The sequence below is a fragment of the Hyperolius riggenbachi genome, chromosome 5, assembly GCF_040937935.1.
Source record: "Hyperolius riggenbachi isolate aHypRig1 chromosome 5, aHypRig1.pri, whole genome shotgun sequence".
NCBI lineage: Eukaryota > Metazoa > Chordata > Amphibia > Anura > Hyperoliidae > Hyperolius > Hyperolius riggenbachi.
Window position 1 is genome coordinate 8577240 of NC_090650.1, and position 12417 is coordinate 8589656.

The following is a 12417-nucleotide window of genomic DNA, read 5'->3' on the forward strand; positions in this document are numbered from 1 at the left end:
TTCAGGCAGAGAAAGAAAAAAAAGGAACACAGCCTAGTTATTTGTATGTTTGGCACTGTACATACACGTCTATCTCATCATGTCACTTCGGGTATCCTTTAAGCCACCAAGTACTAAGTCATCTTTATGATTGGGAGTCAAATACTTATTTCACTCATCACAATGCACATTAAGCTCTGACTTTGGGGCGCTGGTTTTTGAGGGTTCTTCTGTTATGTCTCTCACAGGTACAATAAACCTACCATTACAATTATAGACCAGTCATTTACTGGTCAGAGGGAAAGCAGGAGGGACATGGTGGCTGCCATATTTATTTCCTGTTAAACATTACCAGTTCCCTGGCTGTCCTGCTGATCTCTCTGGCTGCAGTAGTGTCTGAATCACACCAGAAACAAGCATGCAGCTAATCCAGTCACATTTCGGTTAGAGTACCTGATATGCTGCATGCTTGTTCAGGGCCTATGGCTAAAAGTATTAAAGGATCAGCAGGATAGCCAGGCAATCTGCATTGTTTAAAAGGAAATTAATATGGCCGCCTCCCTATCCCTCTCACTTCAGGTGTGCTTTAAGTAAATGTTTGCTTTAGAGATGCATTGTTGGGAAGCTTTCATGAGTACAATTTCCAATTAAAGGGAACTGAAGTGAGAGGTATATGGAGGCTGCCATATTTATTTCCTTTTAAACAATACCAGCTTGGTTGTCCTGCTGAACTATTTGGCTTCAGTAGAGTCTGAATCACACCAGAAACAAGCATGCAGCTAATCTTGTCAGATCTGACAATAATGTCAAAAACACCTGATCTGCTGCATGCTTGTTCAGGGGCTATGGCTTGAAGTATTAGAGGCAGAGGATCAGCAGGACAGCCGGGCAACTGGTATGGCTTAAAAGGAAATAAACATGGCAGCCTCCATATACCTCTCACTTCAGGTGTCCTTTAAAGTGAAATGTTACTTTAAAAAGGCGGTTAAATAAGTAGTGCAATTATACTCTATTACTGACCAAAGTCACACTTTAGAACATTTTAAAAAGTACTGTAAGGGCCCTTTCACACTTCTGTGCGGTGCTGTCTGTAAGGGCCCTTTCACACTTATGTGCGGTGCTGTCTGTAAGGGCCCTTTCACACTTCTGTGCGGTGCTCTCTGTAAGGGCCCTTTCACACTTCTGTGCGGTGCTATCCGATATAACATGCCTCAAGCTGTTTTTTTATCGAGTTTTGAGAATCGCCAGCGCTTTTAAAAACTCTTTGCTAATGAAAGTGTATGGAGGAGAGCCCATTAGAGCGATTGCGATTTTGAAAATCGCAAACGCAGGACATGCAGCATTTTGTGAGCGATTGTGCTCCATTACATGATATATAAGCTACTTTAATCGCCAACAAACCGCTGACAACGCGCTAGCGCTTTGCGATTTCTAGCGTGCCCCTGGCCTAACATGACAGTCAGCTGACGTTCGTATTACCACTCACAGTAAAGAAAGACTCCCTGTATTTTGCGATGTAACGCGTCGGGGGAACAGTTCATCGCAGGACGCACGCGACTTCTTGTCGGGTTTATTTGTTCACGCTGAAACCGCCCCCCCCTCCGCACATGGCCTGCGCCGGTAACGCGTACACATGATCGCGCCCAAACGAGCCACAACACTGAACAGAACATTATCATTCGCAACAAATGTATCATATTAGCCGGTCACACTGTAGCTGCCTGGGGGGCGGTTGCTAGCGGCGACAGCCCTGAGGCGGTCCCCTCCCCCCTGGTGATGAGAAGGAGAGCATATGTCACACATGAGCAGGTTGCCACAATTATCATGGTACAGTCAGTGCCCTGCAGAGGAGCCCAGCTTACCTGATGAGCCTGGATGGAGGGAGTCAGCGGATGGGGACATGGGGGGGGATCACACACAGGGTGGGATCATGTCACAGCCTGGATCCCCTGATCAGAGAGCAGGAAGCAGCAGCAGCACAGTCTCCCTGCAACGTCAGCTGAGCTGGGATCTCTCCCCCTCCTCCTCCTCCTCTGCCTCCTCCTCCTTCTCTGCTGAGGTCACAGGAAAAACCTGATGGATGGGTGGGGAGGAATCCCAGCCATCACACACACAGGAAGGAGGTCTCACTACTGCTGCTGCATAATAATAAGAATAATGTGTGAAGGGGGGGATTCCGCTGCCTGCGTCATTGTCTGCCCTACGGCTGCATGCAGCGGCCATAAACCTCTTATCAGCCAGCCGAGCTGATAACACCGCAGCTGATAGTGATAGATATTGCGGGCTTGTCTGCAGCGCAGCGTAGGTTCGGACAGACAAGTGCGGGGCGTTAAAAGCGGCGTTTTCATTGCAAGCGGAAGGGTCCACTTGAGCGCTTTACAAGCGACTTCAGCATCGCTGAAAATCGCTAACGTTTTCAAAAACGCTTGTACAATGAAAAGTATATGGAAGTGTTCTCATCTAAGCGATTTGCTGAAACGCAAATGCGTTGCCTGCAGCATTTTCTGAGCGATTCGCATTTCAATGTTAAGTGTAGGAACGCTGGTAAATCGCTCTGGAAGCGCTGTCCTTTTCACTATCAACAAAGTTTTTCCAGCGATTTTACCCATCAAACCTTGCAGTTTACCTACAAAACACCTTTTTTTCTGTGCAGATGTCATTTCCTGTTTATGGAAGACTTAGACACAACTTATTGAACTAGAAATCGCTAATCGCTGAAAAAAACGCTTTCTGTATAGTGAAAAATCGCTTGAAAATCTCTAGGAAAAAACGCTGGTGAACTCCAGAAAATCGCTCAGTGTTTGCGTTTAGCGATTTCTACTGTGAATGGGCCCGACCGCGGCGTTTCAGCCTCATTCACACTGGAGTGTTTTACTGGCGATTTCAGCTTGTCTATTGCTAGAGCATGAAAAAGCGATATGGCAATGCAAATCAATGGTCGGGTTCACACTGTAGCGATTGCCAGCGATTAGGGATTTGCTGAAATCGCAAAAATGGTACATGAAGCATTTTTTTATTTTTTTTTGTGATTTTGAAGCGATTGCATTTCAATTTTAAACAATTACTAAATGTAATTGCTCCAAAATCAGTTTCTACCACAGTAAAAAACAAAAACAAAAAAAAAAACCGCCAGGAATATCGGTTTGCTAAATAGTAGGGACTTTTCTAGCATTTTGCAATTCCCTGTGAGGCCTCTTTCACATTGCATTCCGATCACGTTAGTGTTCACTTTTTTGAAGCGTTTTTTTTTTTTTCCCCTTCCCGGCGATTTCTGTTCGTTGGACGTTTTTGGTATGCGTTTTTGCAGAGCAGTTCCGTTATTTGATCCGGAGAAGAATAAATACAATTTATTCTTAGAAACGCGAACGCAATCGATGCACAAAGCGATTTTGTGAGCGTTTTGCATTTTCCTATACCTTCCATTGTAGCAAAATTGCCTTGAAAATGGTCCATGCAGCTCTTCTCTGAGCGATAAGCGGACGGATCGCCCTAGTCTGAACTAGAGCATAGGATAGCATGGTGGAAGCGCTTTCAGGGCGATTATGAAAAATCGCAGGCGCTTAAAAAAAATCCAAAAACGCCTCCAGTGCGAACGAGTCCTTACGAGCTTGTTCGAGCTGTTTTACATGGATGTCTGGCAAGCTTTTGCCACACCCCACGTTTAAACGCTGTTGATTAAACGCCAGCGTTTAACCCCTAGCTTCTGGGAAGCCATCAAGACTTGCAGTTCAGGTTCTACAATGGGGTCCTGGCGTTTACCGCTACCGAAAAAAAATGGTTGCTTTCAAGACAAGACGCAACGCAGGGATCTATCGCCAAGCTTTCATGAAAGCCTGCAAAAGCCAGCTTTAAACGCTCCCATTCGCTTGAATGGGACGGCGGTAGATCCCCAAAAATTTTGTGTCTGAAACTCCGCGTTTAAAGCAGCAAAAGCATCCGTGTGAACCTGCCCTTAGGGCTGGTTCACACGGACGTCTGGCAAGTTTCTTGCCAGACATTGCGTTTAAACGCCGGCGTAATTATGATGATTGTCGAATCTGAATCTAAAAAAATCTTTAAGTGTATGGCCACCTTTAGGCCTTGTTCCGTTTGCGTGTCCGTCCGCGTTGGTTTTTTTTTTTTTTGAGGTGTCTTTTTTTTTTTTTCCCCGATTCCCGCCGCTTGGGTGGGCGATTCGTTTTTGTGCTTAGCGGTTTTCTAAGCGTTTTTTCCAAGCGGTTTTTTAATTAATTCCCTGACGCAAGTCAGGAAGTGAACTCTTTGACCCAGAAAATAATACAATGTATTTATTCTTAACAACGCGAGCGCAATCGCCTTAATGCACGTTTTTGTACGCGTTTGCCAATTTTCCTATACCTTCCATTGAGGCGCCCCAAAATGGAACACGCACTGCATAGACATTCATTGCCCATGCGGTCGGGGGGCGTTTTGAAAAAACGCAGGTGGGCGAAAAAAAGTCGAAAAGGCCTGCAGTGTGAATAAGCCCTTAGTCAGGAAGGTGAGATAATGTAACAGAAAAGCTTTGTGAATCAGCCCCCATGTATCACAAGATCGCTGTGACAACGTGTCAGTTTACAAGCTGTGACCGTTACACTAATAGCGTAACTCGTGGTCGACACTGTCGGTATTGATGTTAATATTGCCTTGTGCGGTCCTGTACAGCTCTATTGCCGCACTTTTGTGCATCGATCCCCGTATATCGGTTGCTGCAGGAATACACAGACGCCTCTGATGCTCGTGGTTCAGCTCCTCCCCCTCGCCCACCTGACCAGGGTGCTGGAAGCTCTCCAGGAGAGGACAGGTGTCACTGCTGACGTCACGGCGGCTGCAGCTCCTCCCTCCCCTCCTGCTGGGGTCACATGATCACCAGCAGTGATGACGTCACTGCTCACACAGAATGGCTCAGGCATGAGGCTGATTGTTATTCTACAGGGAGTGTCCAGCCATTCATATGTACTGACGCCCTCCGAAGTAAGATGTTCTGCAGCAGTTCACACATCATATAATATCCACTGATCACAGAGGCTGCTGCTAAGAAGGCTGGGTTCACACATGACATAGCGTGAAAGGCTGCGTTTTATGTCACGTTTTATGTTAAAGGGAAGGTTCAGGGAACTCTTGAAAAAAATAAAAATCCCTATCCACTTACCTGGGGCTTCCTCCAGCCCGTGGCAGGCAGGAGGTGCCCTCGCCGCCGCTCCAGAGGCTTCCGGTCGTCTTCGGTGGCCGACCCGACCTGGCCGGCTGCCAGGTCGGGCTCTTCTGCGCTCCATGGCCGGGCTCTTCTGCGTCCCACGCCGGCGCGCTGACGTCATCGGACGTCCTCCGGGCTGTACTGCGCAGGCGCAGAACTACTGCGCCTGCGCAGTACAGCCCGGAGGACGTCCGATGACGTCAGCGCGCCGGCGTGGGACGCAGAAGAGCCCGGCCATGGAGCGCAGAAGAGCCCGACCTGGCAGCCGGCCTGGCCAGGTCGGGTCGGCCACCGAAGACGACCGGAAGCCTCTGGAGCGGCGGCGAGGGCACCTCCTGCCTGCCACGGGCTGGAGGAAGCCCCAGGTAAGTGGATAGGGATTTTTATTTTTTTCAAGAGTTCCCTGAACCTTCCCTTTAAGGTTGTGTGCGGTGTTTTGCATTTTTACTGCATTTGTGGTGCATTAGAGATGCATTTTGCGTGCGTTTTAATGCGTTTGCAGTTCGCATATACCAGACTATCCAAGCAGCTCGGGGTGACCCAAACCAGTAGGAATGTATAGGGGGAGAAAAGAGACCAAGAAGCCCTCCTACTAATAAGCAATGCTTGATGTGATTTGTGTTCTTAAAACAGAAGGAAACTTACAATAATTCAGCTATAAATGAACATTTGTGGTTACCCACAATGCACCACTACTGAATATGCAAATTATCCCTTTTCACCCCTGTAAGCCAGGCTCACATCCAGAACCGCTGGTGTATAGCAAGCCTATAGCTTTAAATATTACACAGCCACATCAACCCCACATGCAGACAGCCTGTTTGGGGCTTTTGGCCCTCATCAGTGCATGGCAGGGATTGATATGGCTGTATGGGATAAGGCTTGGACTAGTACATATGCGTTTTTCATGCTTTTTTTTATTTCCATTTATGAAAATCCCTTGGAAGAAAACAGGAAGCCAAAATAAAGTATAAAAAAATAAAATGGAAAATGCATGAAAAATGCATACCGTTGCGTTCCCATTGACTTTCATTATGTGCGTTTTGGCAGCATTCCTGCATAATATGCAACAAAAGCAGCGTTTTTGAAAACACACAGAAAACGCGTTTTTATATGTGTTTGTTCCTGCATCACATAGACTTTCATTAGAGGCAAAAACGCAGCGTTTTCTGCAACACTACCGTTTCTGCGATGTGTGCAACCAGCCGAAAGGAAATATCAGGCAATTTAAACAAAAAGAGATTTACCTACCTGGGGCTTCCTCTGGCTCCTGGAAGGCTAAGGACTCGTTTCCACTGTTGCGGTGCGGAATCGCCTGGATTCCACCGCGGACGAAATCGCATGCGGATGCGTTTCTGCATGCGGTTTTACCCGCGATTTCGCATGGCTAAAAAGCAGGCGAATTTAACCATGTCACTGCCTGTGTAAATTTCCATAACATTACATGTGAAATCGCACGCGAAATCGCGGGGAAAAACGCATGACAAGGCCGCATGCGATTTCCCTATTAAAAGCATTGCGGGCAATGCGCATTTCAGCCGCATGCGAAATCTGACGACTCTGCCATGCAGATTTCCCCCCGCACACTAAAAACGCACCCGCATGACGCACAAGTGGAAACAATCCCATCCACTTGTATTGCCTATGCGGTGTCCGCATGCGGATTCGCTATAGTGGAAACGAGCCCTAAGAGAGTGTGTGTGTGTGTGTGTGTGTACTGTGTGTGTGTGTGTGTGTGTGTGTGTACAGTGTGTGTGTGTGTGTGTGTACAGTGTGTGTGTACAGTGTGTGTGTGTGTGTGTGTGTGTGTGTACAGTGTGTGTGTGTACAGTGTGTGTACAGTGTGTGTGTACAGTGTGTGTGTGTGTGTGTGTACAGTGTGTGTGTACAGTGTGTGTGTGTGTGTGTACAGTGTGTGTGTGTGTGTGTACAGTGTGTGTGTGTACAGTGTGTGTGTGTGTGTGTGTGTACAGTGTGTACTGTGTGTACTGTGTGTACTGTGTGTACTGTGTGTGTGTACTGTGTGTACGTGTACGTGTACGTGTGTGTGCGTGTGCGTGTGCGTGTGCGTGTGCGTGTGTGTGTCGCGATCACTCGAAAACGGCTTGACCGAATTGAACGAAACTTGATATGCAGATCCTTTACTACCTGGGATGATATGTTCTGGGGGTCTCGCATCCCCCCTGCACACGTGGGCGGAGCTACAAACAGCCAATCAGATTTCACCCATCCATGTCAATAGAAAAAATGTAAAAGGCTGCCATTCTCACAGTAATCAAGCCACAGTCCCCACACTTGCCACAGGTGGTCACTTGGTGACTGAGGTTACAAATCCAGGAAAAGTGGGCGGAGCATAAAACAGCCAATCAAATTTCAGCCATTCATTTTAAATGGAAAAATGTAAACTGCAGCCATTCTTAGACTGTTAATCGCAGGGCTCTCAAACTTGCCACAGTTGGTCACCTGGTGACTAGGATTAAGAGTCAAGAAAGTGGGTGGAGCCTACAACAGCCAATCAAAATTCACCTATTGATTTTCAAGGGGAATATTTAAACTGCTGCCATTCTTACACTGTTAATGGCAAAGGCTTCAAACTTGCTACAGTTGGTCTTTGGGTGACTTGGTGGATAAACTGCTTCCATTCACACATTTTTGATGCCAGGAACCTGAAAGCTCACAAACTTGGTCACTGCGTGACTGTGTGTCAAGGTTACAAAAAGTGGGCGGAGCCAAAAACAAATTTCACTGGAAAATGTAAACTGCAGCCATTCTTACACCGTTAATGGCAGGGCTCTCAAACTTTGCACAGTTGGTCACTGGGTGGAGCCTATAATAGCCAATCAAAATTCAACTGTTGATTTTCAAGGGGAATATTTAAATTGCTGCCATTCTTGCACTGTTAATAGCAGATGCCTCAAACCTCAAATTGAATTGAATCCCGATTGGACATGTCGGATTGAATCCAATCAATGAATCGAATCGGACAAAAAATTGTATGGTGTAGATGGGGATTTAACCTCCTTGGCGGTAACCCCGAGCTAAGGTCGGGGCGCAAAACTGCAGCTCAGAGCAGTAATACCGACCTCTGCTCGGGGTAGCCACCAGAGGCTGTGTGCAGAGTATAGCGCGCAGCGGGAGCGTTTCTACATACTTCCCGGGGACGTCATGACAACAGCCGGTAATTTCACTTTAGAGTTGCAGCGCCACCTGCAGGATGGAGGCATAACTGCAGTGCTGGAGGCGGGAGGTGAGTGATTGCTGGGCTGCTGCAGATCTCCCGGGCAGCAGGATTGTTTTCCAGGTTTTAGGTTCTGAAAGGGTGCAAAAGAATTGTACCGCATTTAGACCCTAAAATCTGGAAAAAATCATGCTGCCAGGGGGTTAAAGGACAACTGAAGCCAGAGGCAATATAAATCAATAATAATAATAGTAATAATATAAGGGCTGCCATATTTATTTCCTCTTAAAGTGGACCTGAACTCTTGCACAGGACAGAAGGAAAACATAGAGGAATGCACCCTGTATGGATTTAGAGAGTGTAGCCTGTCTAGTTCCTCCCCATCTGTGACTAATCACAACTGTAATTGGATCTCTGTTTTGTCAGCTGAGGAATCTCTTATGCCACACCAGAGCAGCTAATTTGTATACACAGGATGTTAACCCTATGTCTGCTGCCAAAAAAGCAGGTAGTAGACACACTGCAGATTTATTTTAGGATTTCTATCAGCTGTAACAAAAATGTTTTTCTTTACAGGTTATAATGCTGTTGCATATTTTTTAGAGCAGAGAGGAAGTTCTGAGTTCAGGGCTGCTTTAAGCAATACCAGTTGCCTGGCTGCCCTGCTGATCCTCTGCTTCTAATACATTTAGCCATAGCCCCTGAACAAGCATGCAGCAGATCAGCTGCTCTGACATTATCAGATCTGACAAGACTAGCTGCATGCTTGTTTCTGGTGTGATTCAGACACTACTGCAGCCAAATAGATCAGCAGGACTGCCAGGCAACTGGTATTGTTTAAAAAGAAACAAATATGGCAGCCTCCGTATCACTTTCACTTCAGGAGTCCTTTAATGCCTCTTTTCCACAAGCAGCTGACAGGTGGTGAATTCATTATTCTAATAACACTTGAGTATGCCCTGAAGGGTATGGGTGACTTCTCTCTCTGGGCTGGTGCACACCGAGCAGGTTTTCTTGCGTTTTTAAAGCCACTTCCGGCTGCGGATACGCTTGGTCAATGTATTTCAATGGGCTGGTGCACACCAGAGCGGGAGGCGTTTTGCAGAAACGAATCCTCCCGGGGTGAGGCATTTTTTGGATTGCGGAGGCGTTTCTGCCTCCAATGTAAAGTATAGGAAAAACGCAAACCACTCTGAGAAACGCCAGATCAGAGCGGTTTTCCAGGCGTTTTTGTTACAGAAGCTGTTCAGTAACAGCTTTACTGTAACAATATATGAAATCTACTACACCAAAAACGCTTTACAAAACCGCAAAATGCTAGGTGAAATGCTACAAAAAAATAAGAAAAAGCGTTTCAAAAACCGCTAGCGTATTGAGGATCTGCTAACGGTTTTTGGTGTGCTCCAGGCCTCTGATAATGTTTGGATGAATGAGTAAACATGGAGAGACAACGCCTAGTTATTTATCACTCAGATAATTCCCTCACACATCGTAGTTTGTGGCAAAAATCGCCATGGTAACCTGTTAATTTTCCTCTTAGGCACCAGGCCTCTCATCCCACATAAATGACTTATTTTTAGAGCTACAGAGATGAGCCCCCCGAGAGTTTTACACACTCCTCCGCCAACTGTCTGTGTACACATGGTTAGCGCTCTCGCCTTGCAGCACTGGGTTCCCGATTCAAATCCCAGCCAGGACACTATCAGCAAGGAGTTTGTATGTTGTAACCGTGTGGGTGTGGGTTTCCTCTGGGCACTCCGGTTTCCTCCCACATCCCATTATATAGGTAGAAAAAAAACAACGTTTTGTAAGAAATAATACCTTTTAATGGCTAACTAATAGAGTTAAATGATGCACATACTCCCACATCCCAAAAACACAGACAATTCCCCCTAAATTGGCCCTAGATTACGATACATACACAATACGTGCATAGACATAGGACTGTGGTAGAGATTACTGTAGAAAGTGAGCCCCTCTGAGGGACAGTTAGTGACTAGACAATAAACTCTGTACAGCGCTGCGTAATATGTTGGTGCTATATGAATGCTAAATAATAATAATAGTGTATACATGTATGTGTGTACAGTGTATGAGTATGTATGTATGTATGCGCAGTATGTGTGTGTGTTAATCTAGTTATCTGGCTTGCAGTCACTGCCATGTATCCCCTTTTCTTATTTCTTTCTGCTTCATACACCATTAGGAATGATAGCTGAATGAATTGTGCGCCCCCCTCCTGCACTGCGCCCTGAGGCTGGAGCCTCTCCAGCCTATGCCTCGGCCCGGCCCTGGGCGTGTGTAAGAACTCTGAGTACCCATCCTTATATGGTGAAAATCCCTGGTTGTGCTTTTCTCAGACATAAATCTTACTAATGGTGGCCATACATGGTACAATTTCTCATTTTTTTTCAATTAGATAATTTAGTTCGATTATTCCGTTAGATCGAATAGAAAGTTTTTTTCCAGCATGTCCGATTAGATTTTTCTCGAAAAAACAGGATAATCGTTCAAATTTCTTGATCAAAAACAAATATTTTCAACTTTCATTCGATTTGATAATTTAGATCGAATAAATGGGAAAAACAAATGTTTTTATTGTATCGTGTATGGGCACCATAACATCTAATCTGTGATGAGATTTACCGGCTGTGAGGCCGAGGCCTGCGCTGTCGTGTCACGGCTGTCCCTGGTGGGCGGTCCTTTCCCCTCGTGTAACTGTCACCACCCTGCGGCAGTTAAATCATGTCTGAACTACATTTCCCATGATTCCTTTTCCTCAGCAGCCCTGGGACATTATGTGGGTGTGGCTATGCTAATTAGCAACAGATAATGTGATCAGGACCACGGCTCAACTATTGTAATTGTTAGCATGAAAACTGAGTGGATCCATTTTGACACTAAAAATAACATGGAAAAAAAAAGCAGGAACATTCTGTTGGTGAGCTGAGCTCCACCTCCTTAATAATAATCCTCTCCATCCCTGAGGGGGTGTGGCTAAATATCACAGATGATTGAGAACGTGTAAATGTGGCCACACATGATCCAATCCTTTTCATCCAATCTTACCATTTCTATGTAATATAAGGGAACACTGTCATAGCTCCCAACTGTCCCTCTTTGGCGACCCAATTCCTCTGTCACTGTTTCTCCCTCATGTGTCCCTCTTTTGGGACTGAGGTATTATAAAACAACATATTTTCCAATACAATCTTAATGGTATGCATGGCTAGGGGTGTGGCAGGGGCGTGGTTAGGGGTGTGGCAGGGGTGTGGCTTGAGTGTCCCTCTTTCTGATCTCAAAAAGTTGGAAGCTATGTGTAACGTTTGGTGTCAGCACACAGAGTGTATCTGATTATTGATGATCTGCAGTATCACCAATAATACAGATGTTATACCTGATTATATGGTGATCTGCAGAATCACCAATAATACAAGTATAGCTTGACACAGGACACCTAATGTAATGTGAGTGTTTGGTGCAACAGTAAGAAAGGTTATCTCCCGAGGAGCGGGAGATACAGACACTACTGCAGCCAAGGATTCCCTGAAGAGCAGGGGACTGGACTGCGCTGCAGCCAGTGGACACCTGAGGTGCAGGTGGCCTCTGACTGTGTAGACACTAACCTCCTTAAGAGGAGGAGATGGAGATTGTACTGCAGCCAGGGATTCCCTGATGGATCGGGAATCAGACTTTACTGCAGCCAAGGATTTCCTGATGGGCTGGGAATCAGACTGTACTGCAGCCAGTGGACTCCTATAGGTAAAGTCCCCTGACTGGACTGTAAGAAGGACTTCCTGAGGAGCAGGCAGCCTTTACAGCTAATGACCACCTATAGAGTTGGTGTCACAAGGAGTACAGAGAGGCTGCTCACCCAAGGGACGAGTGACAGCCAGAAGGGTCATACAAGCCAGGTCGGCAACACACGAGCAGGTAAAGTACAGAGACAGAAGACTGATACGGTATCCGGGTACAGGCAAGGTTGGCAACGGGTAGACAGATAGGCAAGGCACCGAATCAGTAAGCAGGAGAAAGGTCAGCAAAGCCAGGGATCATAACATGTATC

The 12417-nt window shown here is 46.2% G+C and overlaps 1 protein-coding gene across 3 annotated transcripts in view; it reads right to left on the reverse strand.

Moving 5' to 3' along the window:
• ICA1 (islet cell autoantigen 1) overlaps window positions 1–11100 on the reverse strand; it is a 129067-nt gene extending 117967 nt beyond the window's left edge. Inside the window, exon 1 of one of the 3 annotated variants that reach the window (XM_068235078.1) lies at window positions 10998–11100. The gene's annotated coding sequence lies outside the window, so the exon portion shown is untranslated. Of the gene's footprint in view, window positions 1–1841; window positions 1999–10997 lie in introns of those variants that run through there. The other 2 variants (XM_068235080.1, XM_068235079.1) reach the window with 2 other exon arrangements.
• Window positions 11101–12417: the final 1317 nt, after the last annotated feature.